General features: G+C 25.3%; 1 pseudogene; it reads left to right on the forward strand.

The window, feature by feature from the left end:
* Window positions 1-494: 494 nt before the first annotated feature.
* LOC145829159 (RING-box protein 1 pseudogene) lies at window positions 495-836 on the forward strand (annotated as a pseudogene).
* Window positions 837-22,224: the final 21,388 nt, after the last annotated feature.

Consider the following 22,224-nt stretch of genomic DNA (forward strand, 5'->3'; position numbering starts at 1 on the left):
AAACATATTTGAAGAAGCTTTACAGTATCTCTTTAGTGTTTTTATCGGATTTATCACAGCATTTTACCTCAAAATAAAAACAGACCCAAAAACAAGTACTTCAAAAAACCTGGAATAAATTTTGAAAACCTGGAAAAAATTTTCCTAAAATCTAGTGACAACCCTGATGAATGATTTTTTTTTAATAGTAATAGTTAATGTGTATACATAATTTGCTATAAATTAAAAGTTAAACGTGGTTCCCTTTATAATTATAAATAGTTATATGTGCTAACAAAATTTTCATTGGTATATACTTTTTCATTAGATTTTTATAAATTAATTTGTGAACATATAAATTTAGTAGTTTGTATTTTAATTTTAAACAACAACATATCCTATAAGGTCAATGCTCATTAGATGCCTTTAACACGGTTCAGTTAAATTTTAAAGTTTTTTAATAACTGATAAACATTATAATCTGTTAAATTTTAGCAGGAAACTAATTAATAAAAATGTCTGATAAAACAACTTCATCTTCCGTTACAAAACCCACCGAGGCAGATTCTCAAGAGCAACCTAGAAAGCTGTTTACAGTGAAGAGGATCTACGCCGTGGCCACGTGGGAGTACGACACCAAGTATGAAAATTGCGCCATCTGCCAGCACCACCTCCAGGACGATTGCATCTCGTGCCTGTCCGCCAGAAAGACCGGGGAATGCCCCGCATCATTCGGAAAATGCGGCCACGTTTTCCACGAACACTGCATCACGAAATGGGGTGAAAAACACGATGGAATGTGCGCGTACAATGGCTGTGGCAAAAAGTTCGAACCTAAAGATAAAAAGATGGATTAAAACTCAAATAATTTTAAAGTCTAGGTATTTATTTTGGAAAATTTTTAGTCGCTAATAAAACATTAGGTTCTAGTTAACTGTGTTTTGTTTTTTTAGTGAGTATCATAAATGACATATTGCAATATAAATAATTGTCACAAAAAATATTAGTTTATTCTAGTTATCAATTTTTAATGCATCATATTAATGAAAGAAAATTTTTTAGACAAAGTATCTGGAAAAGTTGTTTATCAAAAGACACAAATAGAATAGTTTATTGTACTTTTGTAGTTTAAGGTCTTAATAGTTTTAAACTAGCTAGAAATAAGTATAGTCATAAAACTGTAGGAGCACCATGTATTTTTAAAAAGTGTCTACAAATTTCTAGTGTATATTGGTGTAAGTAGATGAAATCAAGTTTTAATCAATAAAAGTTAGTACTAATAACTGATTGAACTGTTTTAATTTTAACTACTTAAAATAAAATTACTCCTAATACTTAACAGCTAAACTTAGAAAATTTAATAACAAAACTTAACAAATATTCTTAAATTGAAGTAATAAAAAAATATTTTAAGTGATTCAAATAAACTGTTTGCAAACCTTAAACAAATTTTAAGAAACAAAAAAAACTATTTCAGCTTAACTTAAACTAATTGTGATAAACATCTATGTAAAATTTACGCTACAAAAAACTGTTCTATTATTTGTTCAACTTCTAATTTAACTATAGTGAGTATCTTAAATGATATATTGCAATATAAATAATTTTCAATAAGAAATATTTATTAGTTTATTCTACTTATCAATTGTTAATGCATCATATTAATGAAAGCAAATTTTTATACAAAGTATCTGGAAAAGTTTTTTATCAAAAGACACAAATAGAATATTTCATTGAACTTTTATAGTTTAAGGTCTTAATAGTTTTAAACTGGCTAGAAATGAGTATATTCATAAAACTGTAGGAGCACCATGTATTTTTAAAAAGTGTCTACAAATTTTTAGTGTATTCGGGTGTGAGTAGATGAAATCCAGTTTTAATTAATATAAGTTAGTACTAGTAATTGATTGAACTACTTAAAATAAAATTATAAAGTATTAGGAATGATTATAAATAAAATCATTCCTAATACTTAACAGCTAAACTTAAAAACTTAAGTAATAAAACTTAACAAATATTCTTAAAAAGTGAAGTAATAATAAAAGTATTTCAAGTGATTTAAATAAACTGTTTACAAACCTTAAGAATATTTTAACAAACAAAAACAACTAATTCAGCTTAACTTAAACTAATTGTGATAAACATCTATGTAAAATTTACGTTACAAAAAACAGTTCTATTTTGTGTTTAACTTCAAATTTAACTATATTTTTAATACTTTTTATTCAATTTTTCAATTAATTTCATACGAGTAAGATTAAAATTAGATAGAATATTAAATTAATCCTAAAAGATATGTAAATTTTGGTTACTAAATTGTTTTGTAATTACTTAAAATTATATAAAGTTTATATCACGGTTTCCAAAACTATTTTTCAAATGGCCCCATTTAAAGAAATTAAAAAAGCCATGGCCCCCTTCCACAAGATAACTCAAAAAATATTATAAAAAACACTTAATTACTTTTGTTTTTGCTCTTCATTAGCTACTCAAAAATATCTAAAGTAAGTTTCAAAACTACTATAAAACACAGGTAGCTGTCAAATTTGCACGAGGGCACAAAATTGCACGAAGATACTTTTGCACGAGGGGATAAAATTTTACTATGACACTTTTGCACGAGTAGACATTTTTAATAATTTTCTTATTAATTTTGTTTATTATTAAATTTTTTTTTTTTACTTATACTGTTACGTTTAACCCTTATCATCGGTCGGTAGCTTTTTTCTCTTCTAATTAAGTTAATTGTTATTTATTTTTTTTTTTAAACTATATTTACTAATTTTGTTTTTATATATCAATATTTATTAGCTTTATTTTTATTTTTATTATATTTGTTGCCCTTAACCTTTACCCCCGGCAAGTAACTTTTTTTTTTTTTTTTGTTAATTTGTCTTTTAGTTTTTTCTTTTTCTTTTTTTTTTTTCAAATTTTTTTACTTGCGTGCAAAAAAATACTCTCCGTGCTAAATGGTAATTCGTGCGATTCTCAAAACCTTCCCATAAAAGACACCTGAGATTTGTTTCTCTTCATCATCAACTCCATAATATTTAGGGTAATTTTCAAATTGTGACTTTCAAAAGTACATTTTTTAATTTTGTTGACCATATTATTTTTAGTAGTCTAATTTAAAAAAAGAAGATTAATGATAAAACTTTTACTCGGGCACTGAAAAAGAGTTTTTTTTTACTTTACTGATTAATGTTGGCGGCCTTGATAATACAAAGTTTTATAGGGTTGCCTGAAAACTTGGAAACCTGGAAAAACCTGGTATTTGGCAATTTAGGCTAGAAAACCACAAATTTGAGAAATTTTGAAAAAAACTGGAACAACCTAGAATTTTGAACAAAAGTTACTAAAAAACCTGGAATGTAAAACAATTTTTAGATGTTAACTAGAAAAACTTTGTTTGACTTAAAAAATGAACCATAAAGATAAAAATTCTGTTATCATCGAAATTTTTTTCATCATCAAAAAAAAACCTTTTGAAGTAGCTTTTTAATGTCTTTATACTAAATAAAACAGTTTTTTTACCTTCCTAACTTTTAAATAAAAATATACCCTAAAATGTGTATTTTTAAAAACCTGGAGAAAAGTTGCCAAAAACATTTAACAACTTTGTTAATAGCACTTTAAGTTTTTTTAACTAAAAACATGACAACGTTATAAGTATAAGTTGTCATATTTTTAAAAATTAAATTTATTTCAACTTATTTTTACTCTTTTACAGTTGGACTTTGTAAAAGCTAAAAGTTCTAGAACTCAGGTTAACTTAGTTTAATTTAGACTTTTTACAAAAAATTCTGTCTGACTGAGGCTAGTATTAATTTTATTTGTAACTTTAGCTTGATTTAACATTTGTTTTAAACATCTAGCCATTTTTCTACTTTTAAATGTTTTCTTCTCATTTTTTTATAGTAAGTTATTTTGTTATTATCTATTCTGTTATTATTGTTAAGTTTTTAGGTATCAAGCAACATTAACAGTATTTTTATGTAATTATTATTAATGGAAAAATGTATTTATAACTAAACATTTGTATTTATAACTAAACATAACTAAATAAAAATTAAAAAATATAGCTATAATGTAAAAAAGCTCTAGCATATTTCAGGCTAGTTTTGTAATTTTTCATTTAATAGTATCATTTAATGTTGTTATATTATTTAACAAAGTTTTTTACCTTAAATTTAAAATAGACCAAAAACAAGTACTTTATAAAAACTGAAATAAATTTGAAAACCCAGAGAAATTTAGCCAAAAGTTAGTGGCAACCCTAAAAAGTAAAAAAAACTTTTTTTTTTAATTGAGATGTCTCAAATAGTTTTTTTTTTTAGTTTCAGACCATATTTTATCTATATGATATATTTTTTGTGTCACATTAAAATGTTTTTACTTAACATTTAAATATAAATATACAAAGTTTAAATAATGGTGAAGTTTACTTTAAAGATATTTTTAGTCATTGCGAGCAGTAATAAAATGAAAAATACTTGTTATTTTGAATTCTGTCCCTGCTTTTTATATAAATTAGAGACCTTTCAAAAAAAAAAACTGACAACTAAAATGGCTTTTTTTTTGTTTCCTTAAAAAACTTTTAAAACATAAATTATTTTTATTGTACATTTGTTGAAGAAGGTTCTTCAAAGGCTAGTAATAAATTTTAATTTTTTGTTGTTGTTGTTTAATTTTTTTTTATTTCATCAGGTAAGTAATAATAGGGCATTAAAAAATATTTTTAAATTTTCAGAAACTTTACTTAAAATAGTTGATCTGTTTGTTAGTTTTAAACATGTTCTTAAAAGATTAAAAGTTAAATTTATAAATGTACTTTTTTTTTTATTAATTAAAAAATTGTGTATAAAATAAGAATTAAACTATTTTAAATCAGCTGTGTCTATATTTAAAAAAATATATATAAATAGTTTAAGACGGTGCATTATTTCAAGTTATAATTTTATTTATCATTATATAAATGAACATATTTTTATGTTAAATTACACTTCAATTGTAAAGAATAGTTAAGATGAATAAGCCCTTGAATTTTTGATAAATGTGAAATGTAAATTTTTTTTTTAATTAAGTAAGTTCAATAAAAAGTATAAAAATATATACTTAATAACTATTTTTAAAAGCTCAAATTATTTATAGTCATTAGGTTTCTTGTTTCTAAACACTCTGTAAGTGACAACTTTTGGCAAGGTTACAATACACACTAGAAAACTCAGGATTGCCACTATACCTGAAAACCTAGAAAAACCTAGATTATCACAATTTAGGCAAGAAAAAACTAGAAAAGTCCGGAATTTAAGAAATAAAAAAAACTAGAAAAACCTGGAATTTTAAACAACTTTTACATGTTTAGTAAAAAAATTTTGATTTGACACAAAAGATCTATCATATAGATATAATTTTTTGTCACCATTAATAGTTTTTCTATCAAAAAACATATTTGAAGTAGCTTTACAGTATCTCTTTAGTGTTTTTACCTTATTTATCACAGCATGTTACCTTAAAATGAAAATAGACCCAAAAAGAAGTACTTTAAAAAACTGAAATAATTTGAAAACCTGAAAAAAATTTGCCAAAATCTAGTAACAACCCTGATGAATGATTACCTTTTTTTCAATAGTAATAGTAAATGTATATACATAATTGGCTATAAACTGAAAGTTAAACGTGGTTCCCTTTATAATTATAAATAGTTATATGTGATATTAAAATTTTAATACTTACTTTTTCATAAGATTTTTAGAAATTTATTTGTAGACATAAAAAATTAGTGATTTTTAGTTTAATTTTTTCGTTTGTTTAATTTAAAAAAAAAGTAAGGTATAGGCTCAATAGATGCGTGTAATATTGTTAGGTTACATTTTAAACATTTTTTAATAACTGTTACACATTATAATCTGTTAAATTTTAGCAGGAAACTAACTAATAAAAATGTCTGATAAAACAACTTCATCTTCCGTGACAAAATCCACCGAGGCAGATTCTCAAGAGCAACCTAGAAAGCTGTTTACAGTGAAGAGGATCTACGCCGTGGCCACGTGGGAGTACGACACCAAGTATGAAAATTGCGCCATCTGCCAGCACCACCTCCAGGACGATTGCATCTCGTGCCTGTCCGCCAGAAAGACCGGGGAATGCCCCGCATCGTTCGGAAAATGCGGCCACGTTTTCCACGAACACTGCATCACGAAATGGGGTGAAAAACATGATGGAATGTGCGCGTACAATGGCTGTGGCAAAAAGTTCGAACCTAAAGATAAGAAGATGGATTAAAATTCAAAAAATTTTAAAGTCATAGGTATTTATTTAAAAAAATTTTTAATCGCTAATAAAATATTAGGTTCTAGTTAACTGTGTTGTGTTTTTTTAGTGAGTATCATAAATGACATATTGCAATATAAATAATTGTCAAAAAGAAATATTTATTAGTTTATTCTAGTTATCAATTTTTAATGCATCATATTAATGAAAGCAAATTTTTTATACAAAGTATCTGGAAAAGTTGTTTATCAAAAGACACAAATAAAGTAACTCATTGAACTTTTATAGTTTAAGGTCTTAATAGTTTTAAACCGGCTAGAAATAAGTATAGTCATAAAGCTGTAGGAGCACCATGTATTTTTAAAAAGTGTCTACAAATTTTTAGTGTATATTGGTGTGAGTAGATGAAATCCAGTTTTAATCAATAAAAGTTAGTACTAGTAATTGATTGAACTACTTAACAGCTAAACTTAGAAAATTAAATACAGTAACCTCTCCTATCTTTACGCACTCGTGACGTTACACATTCTCGTTTAGTTACGCATTTTAGAATTCCAAAAAAACTCAAAAAGAAGAAACTTTAATTTTCACTAATAGTGCACAAAATATGTTTGTTATATATTTTTTAATTAAAATAAAAATTGATCAATTTTTGTATTTTGAACTTATAAATAAAAGTAACTGCTTTTTTTTTTTTATTTTTTTATAGACTGTAGAAGAACAAAAGCAACGTGCTAAAAGAGAGAAAGCTTGTTTCTAAAACCAATGAGATTTAAAATGCTTTTTCAAAGTAAAAACTTGTTTCTTTCTGCATTCAACTCTACCGGTAAGTTTTGTAACAATGTACCATGTAAAATAAACAATTTAAAATCAATATGCATTAAATTGTTAGTTATACAACTATTTATATTTTCCTTAAATATATTTTTAAGTTATTTCGGTAAAATAAAAATTCTATAATAAGTAGTAAGTAAGAATGATAAATTTTTTCTCCAAACACCTTCATTTTTTCGAACTTAGAACAACCTTTGAAATTACTAGAAAAACAGTATTATTACGTCATAATACAACAACTACGTAATAATCGATAAATCGAAGCAGGAAACTATTGATTTATATGAATTTTGGTGTGTTGTTTTTGGTTTCAAGTCTTAAAGAAAAAATAATGTTTTTTTTTGAGTTTTTAATATTTAGTACTTAGAGTCTGTTTTATTTTTTAATTCGTATTTAATTAATAAGTAAAAAAATTCTTTGCTTAAACATAGTATATAGTTTGAAATGCTTTGATATGAAAATTAATTGATATTAAGTTATAATAAACAGAGTTAGTTGTTAAAAATTAGATATTCTTTCTATAAAATATTTATTTAGCAGTATACCTTGTTTCTAGTAAAATACAAAGGATCGTTTCTTGGAAACTCATTCTTATTTGTTTATGTTTTTATCATACAAATTCTATACTTTTCACTCATTTTATATGTTTTTTTTGAATATTTATTTTGGTATTAAATATGTAAATTAAGACCTCGTTAGTAAAAATTATTAACTCAGTAAAAAAAAATTATAAACAATTTAGTGAACTAATAAACTTTTACTAAACGAATTATTTCAAAGCTAAAATTTTTATTAGAATATTTTTCAATCTATTAATAAAACTTTTTATTATATAATAATAAAGCTAGTTTTGGGTTAAATTAATTCTTATTTAGTCTTACATAAGATTCCGGTTACATTAGTTCTAACTTTTACACTAAAGAAAATAATTAATTCTCTTAAACAAAATAAAATTTTTGTAATAATGTTGACTGTAGTACTTTGAACTACATAGTTAGTGTCAAAATGAAACATATAAATAACTTTAATTGCATAGACAAATTATTCTTCAATATTTTACAAACAATGTTTATTAAATTTTGGTAGTTTTTACAAAAAAACAAATACTTTTTACGTGTTTTTTACTTAAAATAAAACACCAAACTATATTACTAAGACTACAAGCCTACAAAACTAATTCGCCTTTTTTTTTTTGAATAAGTTTTTTTTAAGTTTGGCTCTAATTAGATTTCTGCGAATAGCTAAAAAGTTATGTTCCATAACAAAATACAAAACCAAGGTTAATCCCAATCCAACACTCGCACCTTTATGACGTAATAATAAAATGTCGCTTGACGTCACTAATCTAATTTAAGAGGAAACTTCAGTTTGTAAACAAAGTAAAATTAAGTTTTTGTTTGTTTCAAACTATGTTGTGTTTTTGAAAAAAAAACTACCATTGTGGTCATTTTGAATTTAAATTAAATAAAAATAAACAAAATACTTTAAACATATTTTTATCTATTATTTTTTTTTAGCATTTGACTTATTTTAAGATAGATAAACTAATAAAAGTCGAGTTCGGAAAACTTTAGACTTTTTTATTTTTGTAAAAATTAAGTATAAAATATTTTAAGATATTCTTATAATGACTATATAACAATCAATTTACTATTTGAAAAAGAAGTATTATTTTGTTTTTGAATAAACTTCTGTATTAGTTACAGTCATTTATAAAGTATTCAGCAATTATTAAAAGTTCTAAAGTTTTAAAATTATTTTGTATTAAGTTTTGTTTTTACAATATAAAATATGACTTACAACTTTCAAAACATTAAAAACATTTTATACTAAACTACAAGAACTTTGCTTTTAAATGCTCAAGTTTGTTAAGATCTAACTAAAGCATAAAAAGATCATTTAACTATACCAACAATTAAGTGTTTTACGAGTTTACTTATAACCAATTAATTTATTTTAACTCACCAATTTATCGTACTAAATTTAATGTTGCACGAGTTAAATGCCACAACAAAGGTCATCAAACGTTACATTGTACCAACGTCAAAACCTGAGTTTCTACTATAATTAAAGTTACGTAAAACATTTTGTTTGTTTATGTCAAATTATATTGTTTGTCTCAAAATAATTATTTTAATGGGCAAAACTTAGTTTCTTACTCGTAGCAAAGTTGTTTATTAGTATTTATAGATTTTTTTTTATCTTTTACTAAAAGCGATACAGTTTTCTAGGTCAAAATATTATTCAAAATAAAATTAAGAAAAGTTAGAACTAGAATCTTTTTTTAATTGACACTAGTACGATAAATTTTAACAATTTTAAGAGTTTGTTAAAGGTTTTATAAAAAGTTTTATTTTTGGTTTGAATGATCTTTTTTTAAAACATTTATTAGTAATTTCGTAAAAAATACATTCTAGTATAAAAATAGTAATGTTTGCATACTGATTTTTTATAATTTACTATTTGAATAAAAATTCTAGTTCTTTAAAACATCGTATTTAATTTAGCTCGTTTCTTTAATAGTCAAAATAAAAATTTGTACTGCTAAAACCCTGGTCGTATTGTAACTTAATTTTATTTAGTTAAACGTTTATTTTTATCAAATTTTGGTTGTAAAACCTAATAGGTATCCATTTGATGATATAAAATAGCTAGAGTGTAAAATTATACAACTTATATGTGAAATTTACAGGTGTATTTATTAATAAATTTTATTTTGTTAAATAAATTTCACGTAAATTTTTTATTTACTGTAAAGCTCAAAGTTTGTTTTTAGTTATTCTAAAATCTATATCATATTGTTTGCAGTAGTTAAGCTTAATATTTTTGATAGTTTTTGAATTCACTAACCATTTTTTTAAATAAACAAAAAAGATTTACTTCATTTGACATATACTACAATATTTTTATTTAAAATAGAAATAATTAAAAGTGTACATTTAAAATCAACAAAACAGTTTTGAAAATACTTGTAGTTGTTTATAAAACTTTACAAATTTGGTAAATTTTTTTGTTTTTACTTATAAAAGGAGTGAAAAAAAGTTCTTCAAACTTAAGAATATGCTACAAAATAAATTTAAGTTGTTGCTAAAAACACATTTGATATTAATATAAGAAACTTATTATAATTTTATTAACACATACATTTGATTTATACGACATATGTTTCTTTAATTACACACTTTTAATAAAAAACCTGGTAAAAAGTAATAACTTATGTCTTTTTTAATACTTATTTTTACTTCTAATAACTGTGAGAACAAAAAACCAAGTACCTGTATTGTAATTAAACCTGAAATATTTTTCTCCCTATATAAAACTCAATTCAAAACATCAAAACATGGTTTCCTATTTTACTTTGAAATCAGATTCATATTTTAAAAGTATTAAATTAGAAATTTTTGACTAAATTGTCTAAACTATTCAAAAATTTAAAAAACTATACTTGTTTATAATAGACGTAAAAAAAAATTATGTTTATTTTGTAGATTTTTTTAGTTTTCAAGTTTATTCAGATATTAAACTTTGTGGAAATATAACATTATTTTTAAGTTCATATGTTTACATTTAAAAAACTTTTGAAAACATTGTATTCTAAGTAATTATTAATTTTTAAACTAAAGATTTTCTTTCAACTTTAAAAGTTAATTTTGTCACTTTATATTACATTTTAAAAGAAAACAGTTTCACAATATTGTTTTATAGATCTTAATAAAATTATTTGCTAAATTCCGAATAAACTTTAAACTTAAACATTGTGTAAACCAGGGTTTTTCGAAGTGGGCCAAGTGACCTCTTTGGGGCCTTGACAGATACTCAGGGGGACACGAGCAGTAAAGGGTCAAAGGAGGCCATAAGGTCATAATTTAAAACTTACACTAGATATTCTTGAGCTGCAGATGAAAAGCAAGTAAAAAGGTCTTAAGTGTTTTTATTAGTAATTTTGAAACTTTCACTAGATATTCTTGAGCTGCTGATGAAAAGCAATAAAAAAGGTCCTTGGTGTTTTTTAATAGTCTTGTCGGGGGTAGCTGTCAAGTTTGCACGAGCTTACAAAGTTGAATGAGGGGACAAAATTACAAGAAGACACTTTTGCTCGAGGGGATAAAATAGTACAAAAAGACTTTTGAACAAAGGGTCTGTTTTGCACGAAGACACTTTTGCACAAGCAGACAATTTTGCACGGGTTAATATTTTTTTATATAATAATAAGTTTTTGTTTTTATATTTTTTTTAATTCATTTTACTATCACTGTTATCACTAGCCCTTACCCTCGGTTGGTAGATTTTTTTTTGTTTTATTTAATTTATTTCTGTTTCTTCTTTTTTATTATTATTATTATTTTTATAAGCTTTTTTTAACTTTCATTGTTACCCTAAGTCCCTACCCTCGGTCTTTTTTTTTAATATTTGTTTATCTAGCAATCAGTTTTTTTTTTGTGCAAAAATGACCCTATATGCAAAACTTTACTTGTGAAAAATTGTCTTCGTCCAAAACTATCTTTGTGTAACTTTATGCCTTCATGAAATTTTGTCTTCGTATAAATCATTCCCCTTGTGCAAATAGTAACCTCGTGAAATTTTGACCCGTTCCCCTTGTTTGAAGGAGCAATAGCTTTTTCAATTTCTTTAAAGGGAAAAATTTTAAAAATAGTTTGGGAAACCCTGATTTATAGCTTTCAGTTTTAATTAAAATATTTTAAAAGATAACTTTTTACGCCCTATTTAACAGTGCATAAAATTATATTAAAAGTAAACTGTTATATGTAAAAAGTTAATTATACCCCAATTTACACTCTTTAGCGCCGCTAGTGTTTGAAAATATGTTAACTATTTAATTTTTTTTATACTATTAATTCAGTAACTCCCAGTTAATTTTTACACGCTAACTTTAAATTGTCCACTTTACCCTGTCCATTTTTAATAAACTTTTAGTATCAATTTTATTTCATTTTATTTTTACAAAAATATTATACTTGTATCACCCAGGTCTAAAATACTAACTTGATTAACTTTAACATTCCCACAACCCCAATTAACAATCAGTAGTCTTGGTACTTTTTATTGAATTTTAAATTTAAGTATCTAGTTAAGTTAACTTAATAAACTTTTATTTTGCGATTACTATCTGTGTTTGACAAAAGTATTGCCAAAAACAAATAACGAAAAAAAAATGGCACCAAAAAGTAACGAATAAAAAGACATAAAAATTATCACAGCTAAATCCGGTTGTCGATCTGGAACTGTCTGTGTGGGTCATGTCGCTAGAACGATACTGATCAAGCCTAAATATTAGGTTTTAAAGTTAATGCTTAGTAATAATTCAGGTCTTAATGAGGTTAATTAAACAAAATTGCTCAATTTATTTTTTTGGTTGAAGGACCAGATACACAAAAAGACCCCTCAGTCATCGAGTTGCATACCCAACTTTAATCAAAATTATGAAGAGCTAAAAATTGAAGAAAAACAAACTTTACATTTGAAGTTTAAACTCTAACACAAAAGACTTTATGAAAAAAAGAGACTATTAAACTTTAAATTAAATATTTTTTATAAACAAAAATATCCAAAAAAAAACTATATTTTAGTATGTAATATTATACAAGCATTTCATTAAAAGGTGTAGAAGTACTAACACTTAGTAAAGCAAAAAATTATTATGAAACAAAAAAATGAGTTCTTTACTTTAAAATTAAAATACAAAAAGTTCTATGACTAACAGTACAGTGCTTCCTCGCTAATCCGGCCAAGTTGGGCAAGATTTTTTTGAAAATACGGCCGGATTTGCCTTTGGCCGGATAAGAACAAAATATCGCTTTTTTTACAAATTATCTACCTTAGTTATATTATGAATATATATAACAAAACGTACTATAAAATTTCGTAACGTAAATAACGTAAATTAAACGATGGAACTCGGAGGCTTTTTCTAATAGTATTGGGCCAGTTATTGGACAACCCTTTTCACGTTCCTGACGAAACCAAATGTAAAGGGCGCTGTCTAGCTTGTCAAAGACGCCGCCCTCTACTTTTTTTGCCGTTTTAGCAGCTCCAATTAGTCCCAGCTCCTCCTTTTCGGCTTTAAACTTTTTTAAATTTTTTCCGCCTCTCAAAATTTCATTTAAAATTGACTTACCAATGTTAAACTGGCTCATTATAACAGCTTTAGGCACATTATTGTTTGCCATTTCGCAAACTTTTAACTTGTTTTCAATTGTTAGTTGAACGCGTTTTCGTTTCTTTGCTGTCTTATCCATTTTTTAACCAGATATGTTGATTGTATTATGTTAAAGTGTAACTTGCTTAGCAAAGACAGAAAAGTTGCAAATGAATAATAAACAAGTTTGTTACAACTGAGCGGGAAAAGTATGAAAAAAAACTTAAGATTATACAAATGATACTTTATTATGACGTAACACTATATTGCTTGTTTACTTATAAAACGTAAATTGAATACTTTTTCGAAGTAAAATGAAATTAAACGCTAAAGTAAATAAGTCGACTTATCGACTAAAACCGGCCGGATTAGCGAGGAACCGGATTAGCGATGACCGGATTAGCGAGGAAGCACTGTATTTCTAAAAATAAAAAATATTTATAAAACTAAATTACTTGAAATTTAAAGTAAAACTTATATTGGTTAAAAAAGTCATAAAAAGTAGCTTGAAGTTCAGAAAAAATACCAAACTAGCCTGAAATATGCTAAAACTAGGGAATTAAAATAAACTTGGGTTAATTAGCTAGAGCTATACAACAAAGTTCAAACTATACCAAATGTGTAACAACACTGTATTTGTTCTTCAAACCTATTTTTTCCGAGTTTATAACATAACCTATTTAAGTAAATTTCAATAAGGCATTTAAAGTTGTATAAATAATAGAACTATCAGAAAAAATTGATTTGAAACAATATTTTAGTAAGTTAAAATTGTAAATTGTTTGAAATAAATTTTGTTATTATGTTACACATAAAACATGAAATGTTTTGTTAAAAATACATTTTTCCATTAATGATAATTATATACAAAGTACTGTTAATGTCGCTTGATACCTAAAAACTTAAGTTAATAACAAAATAACTTGCTATAAATAAATGAGAAGAAATCATTTAAAGTTATAAAAAGGGCTAGATGTTTAAAACAAATGTTAAATCAAGCTAAAGTTACAAATAAAATTAATACTAGCCTCATTCAGACTGAATTTTTTGTAAAAAGATAAATTAAACTAAGTTGACCTGAGTTCTAGAACTTTTAGCTTTTACAAAATCAAACTGTAAAAAGTAAATAATAATTTGAAATAAATTTTATTTCAAAAAATATAACAACTTATACTTAAAACATTGTCTTGTTTTTGTTAAAATAAACTTAAAGTGCTATTAACAGGGTTGCTAAATGTTTTTGGCAACTTTTCTCCAGGTTTTTAAAATTACCTCCAGGTTTTTAAAAATACACATTTTTGGGTATGTTTAAAAGCTAGGAAAGTGAAAAACTGTGTTAAATAAAATGAAGACATTAAAAAGCTACTTCAAAAGTTTTTTTTTTTGATGATGAAAAACTGATGATGAAAAAAAATTTTAATGGTGAAAAAAACTTTGATGATAACAAAATTTTATCTTTATAGTTAATTTATTGTGTCTAACATATTTTTCCTACTTAACATGTAAAAATTGTTTAACGTTCCAGGCTTTATAGTGACTTCTGTACAAAAATCTAGGTTATTACAGGTTTGTTTCAAAATTTCTGGTTTTCTAGCCTAAATTGTCAAATTCAAGGTTTCCAAGTTTTTAGGCATTCCTATAAAACTTATAATTATTAAGGCCAACAATAATCAGTAGAGTAAAGCAACAACTCTTTCTCAGTAACCAAATAAAATTTTAATTATTAATCTTCTATCTTTAAATTACAATACCAAAAATTATATGGTCAACAAAATTAGAAAAATATGTTTGAAAACAAATTTAAAAACTCATTTATAATATTAAAAAAGAAGTCTTAAAAACTAGGGTGAAATTTGAGAAAAGTTACCAGACTAGCAAAATTTTTCAAGAGACTTAAACTTAAGTTCGGTCGATAAAACTTTTAAGAATCTATGAAATTTGCTCACTTTAGTTGTTTTCTTTGGTGGCTAAAGGTGGAAGAAGTATTTAATTAGGTAACAAAATAGAAATAGGAGAGTTCAAAAATGGTCATTTTATTAACAACAAAATAGTCAATAAGATATCAAGATTGAATATGTCTTAAAAATAAAAAGATTTAAAAAAACTTTAATTTAGTTTAGCGCGAAATAAACAAATCATGTACCCCAAAATAAGTTTCATGCACCCAAAAAGTCTCGTGCACCTTAAAAAAAATTTCATGTACACCGTGCCGACCGGCCCCTTGTTTTGATCACCGCTAAGCAGTAAGTAAAATGAAAAACACTTGTTACTTTGAATTCTGTCCCTGCTTTTTATGTAATTTAGTGACCTTTCAAAATAAATTCTGATGGCTAAATTGTCTTTTTTAGGTTACTTAAAACACTTTTAAAACATACTTCATTTGGGTTGTACATTTGTTAAAGAAAGTTCTTAAAGGCCAGTATTAGAAATTTTTATTTTTTTTAGTTTTTGTTTAATATTTTTTTATTTCATCAGGTAAGCAATAATGTGCAGTTAAAAAAAGATTTATTGAAAATTTTTAAAAAACTTTATTTAAAATAACTAATCTGTTTGTTAGTTTTAAACTTGTTCTTAAAATATTAAAAGTTAAATTCACAAAAATAATTCTAATCATTAAAAAATGGTATAAACCAAATAAATATTAAAAACCCTTAGATCAGCTGCAAATAATTTGAAAAATATATTTAAATAATTTAGGATGGTGCATTATTTTTATTTCTATATAGAATTATTTTAATTAACTTTTTTTATAGTGGATTACACTCAATTTGTAAAATTTACTTAAGCAGCATAAGCCTTATAGTTTGTGACAAATATAAAATTAAAGAATGTGTTTAAAATGAGTAAGTTCCCCAAATATTTATAAAAAATATTACTTGGTCAATTTTTTTTAAAGCTCAGATCATGTATAGCCACTAAGTTTATTGTTCCTACATACTCTGTAAGTGACATTGAACTTTTGGAAATGTTACCCTTCGGCCTTAACACTAGAAAACTCAGGGTTGCCACTTTACCTGGAAACATGGAATTCAACAATTTAGGAATAAAAGAACCTGGAAAAATCTAAAATTATAGAAATTTTGAAAAAAATCTGAAAAGTTAAAAACTTTGACATGTTAAGTAAAAACATTTTGATATGACACAAAAAATTTATCATATAGATAAAAAAAATTTGTCATCATTAAAATTTTTTATAAAAAAACAGTTTTAATGTAGCTTTGCAGTCTCATTTAATGTTGTTATACTATTTAAAAAAGTTTTTTATCTTAAATTAAAAATAGACCGAAAACAAGTACTTTAAAAAAACTGGAATAAATTTGAAAACATGGAGAAAATTAGACAAAAGTTAGTGGCAACCCTAAAAACTAAAAAAATATTTTTTTAATTTTTTAATTGAGATGTCTAAAATGGTTTTTGTTTTTAGTTGCAGACCATATTTTATCTATATGATAGATTTTTTTTGTCACATCAAATTTTTTTTACTTAACATTTGAATATAAATATACAAAGTTTAAATAATGGTAAAGTTTACTTAAAAGATATTTTTAGTCATTGCTGAGCAGTAACAAAATGAAAAATACTTGTTATTTTGAATTCTGTCCCTGCTTTTTATATAAATTAGAGACCTTTCAAAATAAAATCTTACAACTAAAATGGCTTTTTTTTTTGGTGTTGTAAAAAAACTTTTAAAACATAAATCATTTTATTGTACATTTGTTGAAGAAGGTTCTTCAAAGGCTAGTAAAAATGTTTTATTTTTTGTTGTTGTTGTTTAAATTTTTTTTATATCATCAGTAAAGTAATAATAGGGCATTAAAATATATTTTCAAATGTTTTAGAAACTTTACTTAAAATAAATGATCTGTTTGTTAGTTTTAAACTTGTTCTCAAAATATTAAAAGTTAAATTTATGTATTTCTAATTATTAAAAACTGGTGTATTAAAATAAGAATTGAACTAATTAAAATCAGCTGTGTCTAATTTAAAAAATGTATTTATATAAATATTTTTAAATGGTGCATTATTTTTTAGTTATAATTTTTTTTATAATTATGTAAATTATTATATTTTTATGTTAAATTACACTTCAATTGTAAAGAATAGTTAAGATGAATAAGCCCTTGAGTTTTTGATAAATGTGAAATGTAAAATTTTTATAAATTTAAGTAAGTTCCATAAAAATTATAAAAATATATACTCAATAAATATTTTTATAAGCTCAGATTATTTATAATCACTAGGTTTCTTGTTTCTAAATACTCTGTAAATGACAACTTATGGCAAGGTTACTCTACACATTAGAAAACTCAAGATTGCCACTATACCTGGAAACCTAGAAAAACCTGGATTATTACAATTTAGGCAAGAAAAACTAGAAAAATCCGGAATTTAAGAAATAAAAAAAAAACTTAGAAAAACCTTGAATTTTAAACAACTTTTACATGTTTAGTAGAAACATTTTGATTTGACACAAAAAGTTTATCATATAGATATCATTTTTTGTCATCATTAATAGTTTTTCTATCAAAAAACATATATGAAGTAGCTTTAAAGTATCTCTTTAGTGTTTTTACCTTATTTAACACAGCATTTTACCTTAAAATAAAAATAGACCCAAAATCAAGTACTTCAAAAAACCTGGAATAAATTTTGAAAATCTGGAGAAAATTTGGCAAAATCTAGTGACAACCCTGATGAATGATTTCCTTTTTTTTAATAGTTATAGTAAATGTATATACATAATTTGCTATAAACTTAAATTATACTTTATAGTTATAAATAGTTATATGTGGTATTAAAATACTAATACAACTTTTTCATAAGATTTTTAGAAATTTATTTGTAGACATAAAAGTTTAGTAATTTGCAGTTTAATTATATTCGTGTGTTTAATTTTAAACAACAACATATCCTGTAAGGCCAATGCTCAATAGATGCAGTTAACACGGTCACATTTTAAACATTTTTTATTAAATGTTAAACATTATAATCTATTAAATTTTAGCAGGAAACAAATTAATAAAAATGTCTGATAAAACAACTTCATCTTCCGTGACAAAACCCACCGAGGCAGATCCTCAAGAGCAACCTAGAAAGCTGTTTACAGTGAAGAGGATCTACGCCGTGGCCACGTGGGAGTACGACACCAAGTATGAAAATTGCGCCATCTGCCAGCACCACCTCCAGGACGATTGCATCTCGTGCCTGTCCGCCAGAAAGACCGGGGAATGCCCCGCATCGTTCGGAAAATGCGGCCACGTTTTCCACGAACACTGCATCACGAAATGGGGTGAAAAACATGATGGAATGTGCGCGTACAATGGCTGTGGCAAAAAGTTCGAACCTAAAGATAAAAAGATGGATTAAAATTCAAATAATTTTAAAGTTTTAGGTATTTATTTTGGAAAATTTTTAGTCGCTAATAAAATTAAGGTTCTAGTTAACTGTGTTGTGTTTTTTTAGTGAGTATCATAAATGACATATTGCAATATGAAGAATTGTCAAAAAGAAATATTTATTAGTTTATTCTAGTTATCAATTTTTAATGCATCATGTTTATGAAAGCAAATTTTTTAGACAAAGTATCTGGAAAAGTTGTTAATCAAAAGACACAAATAAAGTAACTCATTGAACTTATATAGTTTGAGGTCTTAATAGTTTTAAACTGGTTAGAAATAAGTATAGTAGCAAAACTGTAGGAGCACCATAAATTTTTAAAAAGTGTCTACAAATTTCTAGTGTATACGGGTGTGAGTAGATGAAATTCAGTTTTAATCAAAAGTTAGTACTAGTAATTGATTGAAGTGTTGTAATTTTAACTACTTGAAATAAAATCACTCCTAATACTTAACAGCTAAACTTAGAAAATTAAGTTATAAAACTTAACAGATAATCTTAAAAAGTGAAGTAATAATAAAAGTATATCATGTGATTTAAATAAACTGTTTGCAAACCTAAAACAAATTTTAAGAAACAAAAACAACTAATTCAGCTTAACTTAAACTAATTGTGATAAACATCTATGTAAAATTTACATTACAAAAAACAATTCTATTTTTTGTTTAACTTCTAATTTAATTATATTTTTAATACTTTTTATTCAATTTTTTAATTAATTTCATACGAATATTAGAATTAGATAGAATATTAAATTAAATCTAAAAGAATTGTAAATTTTGGTTCTTAACTTGTTTTGAAATTACAGTAACCTCTCGCTTATTTACGCACATTGTGTCCACAGAAAAACTGCGCAAAGATACGAGAGATCGTAAAGATACGAGAGGTACCAAATTTACTTACTATAATTGCTGTTTTTTGATATTGCTTCCAGTTAAAAGCAGACTGGGAACTTTCTCACTTTTTAAAAAAATTTAACTTATTTATAAATATGAAAACAAAGGATAAAACTATACATATATTAAAAAAAAATGATTTAAATTTATATAACATTATAATACTTTTAGAACATTTTTACTAATTTTAATAATAAATAGATTTTATCTTTATTTATATGTGATTTATTTGATACTAAAAATTTATATTCTATTCTACTTAAAAAATTCAATTTATAATTAAGCATTTGTGTTAAATGTAAACTCTATATTTAATAAGTATCACTGCTACTTTTTGCTAGGAAGTTTCATAAGATTTCTTTTTTAGATGTTTGTTCATATATAGGGCAAGAGTGCATTATTAGATGTGTTTTAAACTTTCATTATTTCATTATACTTTCAATATCTAACACAGTCATATTTCTTTCAGAATTTTAATTTAAACTCTTATTGTTAACAATATTTCTGATGTACTGAAATATAACTAAATGTTTATCAGCTAGTCAAGGAACATAAGTTTACAAAGTCTTAAGATATAGTGAAATGAGTTAGCATTTGAAAACATATTTTACATTAAAAATATAAAATAAACCTAATTTGTGCAATATTAAAAATATTAATTTTTTTTTTGAATTTTTTGGAATTCTAAAATGCGTAACTAAACGAGAGTGCGTAACGTCACGAGTGCGTAAAGATGCGAGAGGTTACTGTACTTAAGATTATATTGAGTTTACATCAGGGTTTCCCAAACTATTTTTCAAATGGCCCCATTTAAAGAAATTAAAAAAGCCATTGCCCCCTTCAACATGATTACTCAAAAACTATCAAAAAAAAACACTTAATGGCTTTTGTTTTTGCTCTTCATTAGCTACTCAAGAATATCAAGAGTAAGTTTCAAAACTATTATAAAAGACAGGTAGCTGTCAAATTTGCACGCGAGCACAAAATTGCACGGAGATATTTTGCACGAGCAGACATTTTTGCAAAGTTTAGAATTTTATTTTTAAATATTTTTCTATTAATTTTGTTTATTATTAAAAAAATATTATTTTTACTATCATTGTTACCTTTAACCAAGGGTGGGCAAAGTACGGCCAGCGGGCCGGATCCGGTCCGCAAACTGATAATGACCGGCCCCCGACCGTTTTTAAACTTTAATGGGATCCGGCCCGCGAGCGAAGTGACAGGCCCGCAAAGGGTCAATATTACAAAATAATTATGAAAATTTGTATCATATTTTTAAAAAACAAACCTATAAGAATTTGACTTTAAAACGTGCTCAAAAACTTCTTTATAAATTAATGTGTACTTATAAATACATCATTTTGTCCTAATATTTTGTGTTGTTGTAACTTAGTTGGAATATCTTTTTGTCAAATTACTTCAAACAAAAAGCTCTTTTAAGTACGATGTTTTACACATTACTATTGTCAATTACAATGTCAATTCTATTTTTAGACATTATTTAACTATCTGACATGTCTCAATCTACATCTTAAGTTGTCAGATATAAGAAAGTTATGTGAATTTGAAGATTTCAAAAAAGTGATTAACTGTATCCATAAAATTAGACTTCGGCCGGATCCGAAACTTTTATATAAATTAAAATCTGTTCGGATCCAGATCACGACTTAAGATTAGTATCCAGTCGGATTAGGATCTAAAAAGTCATTATTTTGCTGGATCCGGTATATCACTAATTTGAAATGCTCCGGCCCGTAAAAGACTAAACTTTTCCGGATCGACCCGTTAATTTAAAAACTTTGCCTACCCCTACTCTAACCCTTACCCTCGGTCGGTAGCTTTTTTTCTCTTCTTGTTTAATTAATTGTTATTTGTTAATTTTTTTAAAAACTATATTTACTATTTTATTTTTTTTATGTATCAATAATTATTAGCTTTTTCTTTATTTCTATTATAATTGTTACCCCTATTCTTTAACCTCGGTATGTAACTTTTTTTTTGATTTTTCTTAATTTGTTTTTTAGTTTTTATTTTTATATTTTTTTTTTTTCTGATTTTATTACTCTCGTGCAAAAATTATCCCCCGTGCTAAATGGTAACTCGTGCAACTTGACCCCTCCCCATAAAAGACACCTAAGATTTTATTTCTGTTCATCATCAACTCCATAATATTTAGTGTAATTTTCAAATTATGACGTCACGGCCCACTGTGGCTCCTTTACTACTCATGCACCCCATTTGGTTCCTTTACTACTCATGCGCCCCCTTTGGTCCCTTTGCTACTCATAGCTTACAAAGGGACCTTTTGACCAACTTTAAGAAATTCTAGTTTAGATTAATAGTTGAAATTAAAAACTATGTCAAACTGTTTTTTGACTAACTTTATTAAATTGAAATCTAAACTTTTTTAATCGAAACAGTTACAGACATAATTATTAATTTTTTCTTTAATCAGTTTGCTGGTAAGTTGTTATAAACCAAGTCATGTCTACACGAAAATTTCCAAAAAAAAAATTAGATAGAAATAGTTTCTAACTTTTTTGAAAAACTTGAATATGAACAAAAAACATATTTTAATGTTTATCAACGAAAGCTAATATAAAAAGTTATGTAAGCCTATGTTAAGTTGCTATAAAAAAGTTATTTAAAAAAAAAGCAAAAATGTTAAAAAAAAAATTCAGTAAG

The sequence above is a fragment of the Thalia democratica genome, chromosome 2 (genome assembly GCF_965202585.1).
Source record: "Thalia democratica chromosome 2, ktThaDemo2.hap1.1, whole genome shotgun sequence".
NCBI lineage: Eukaryota > Metazoa > Chordata > Thaliacea > Salpida > Salpidae > Thalia > Thalia democratica.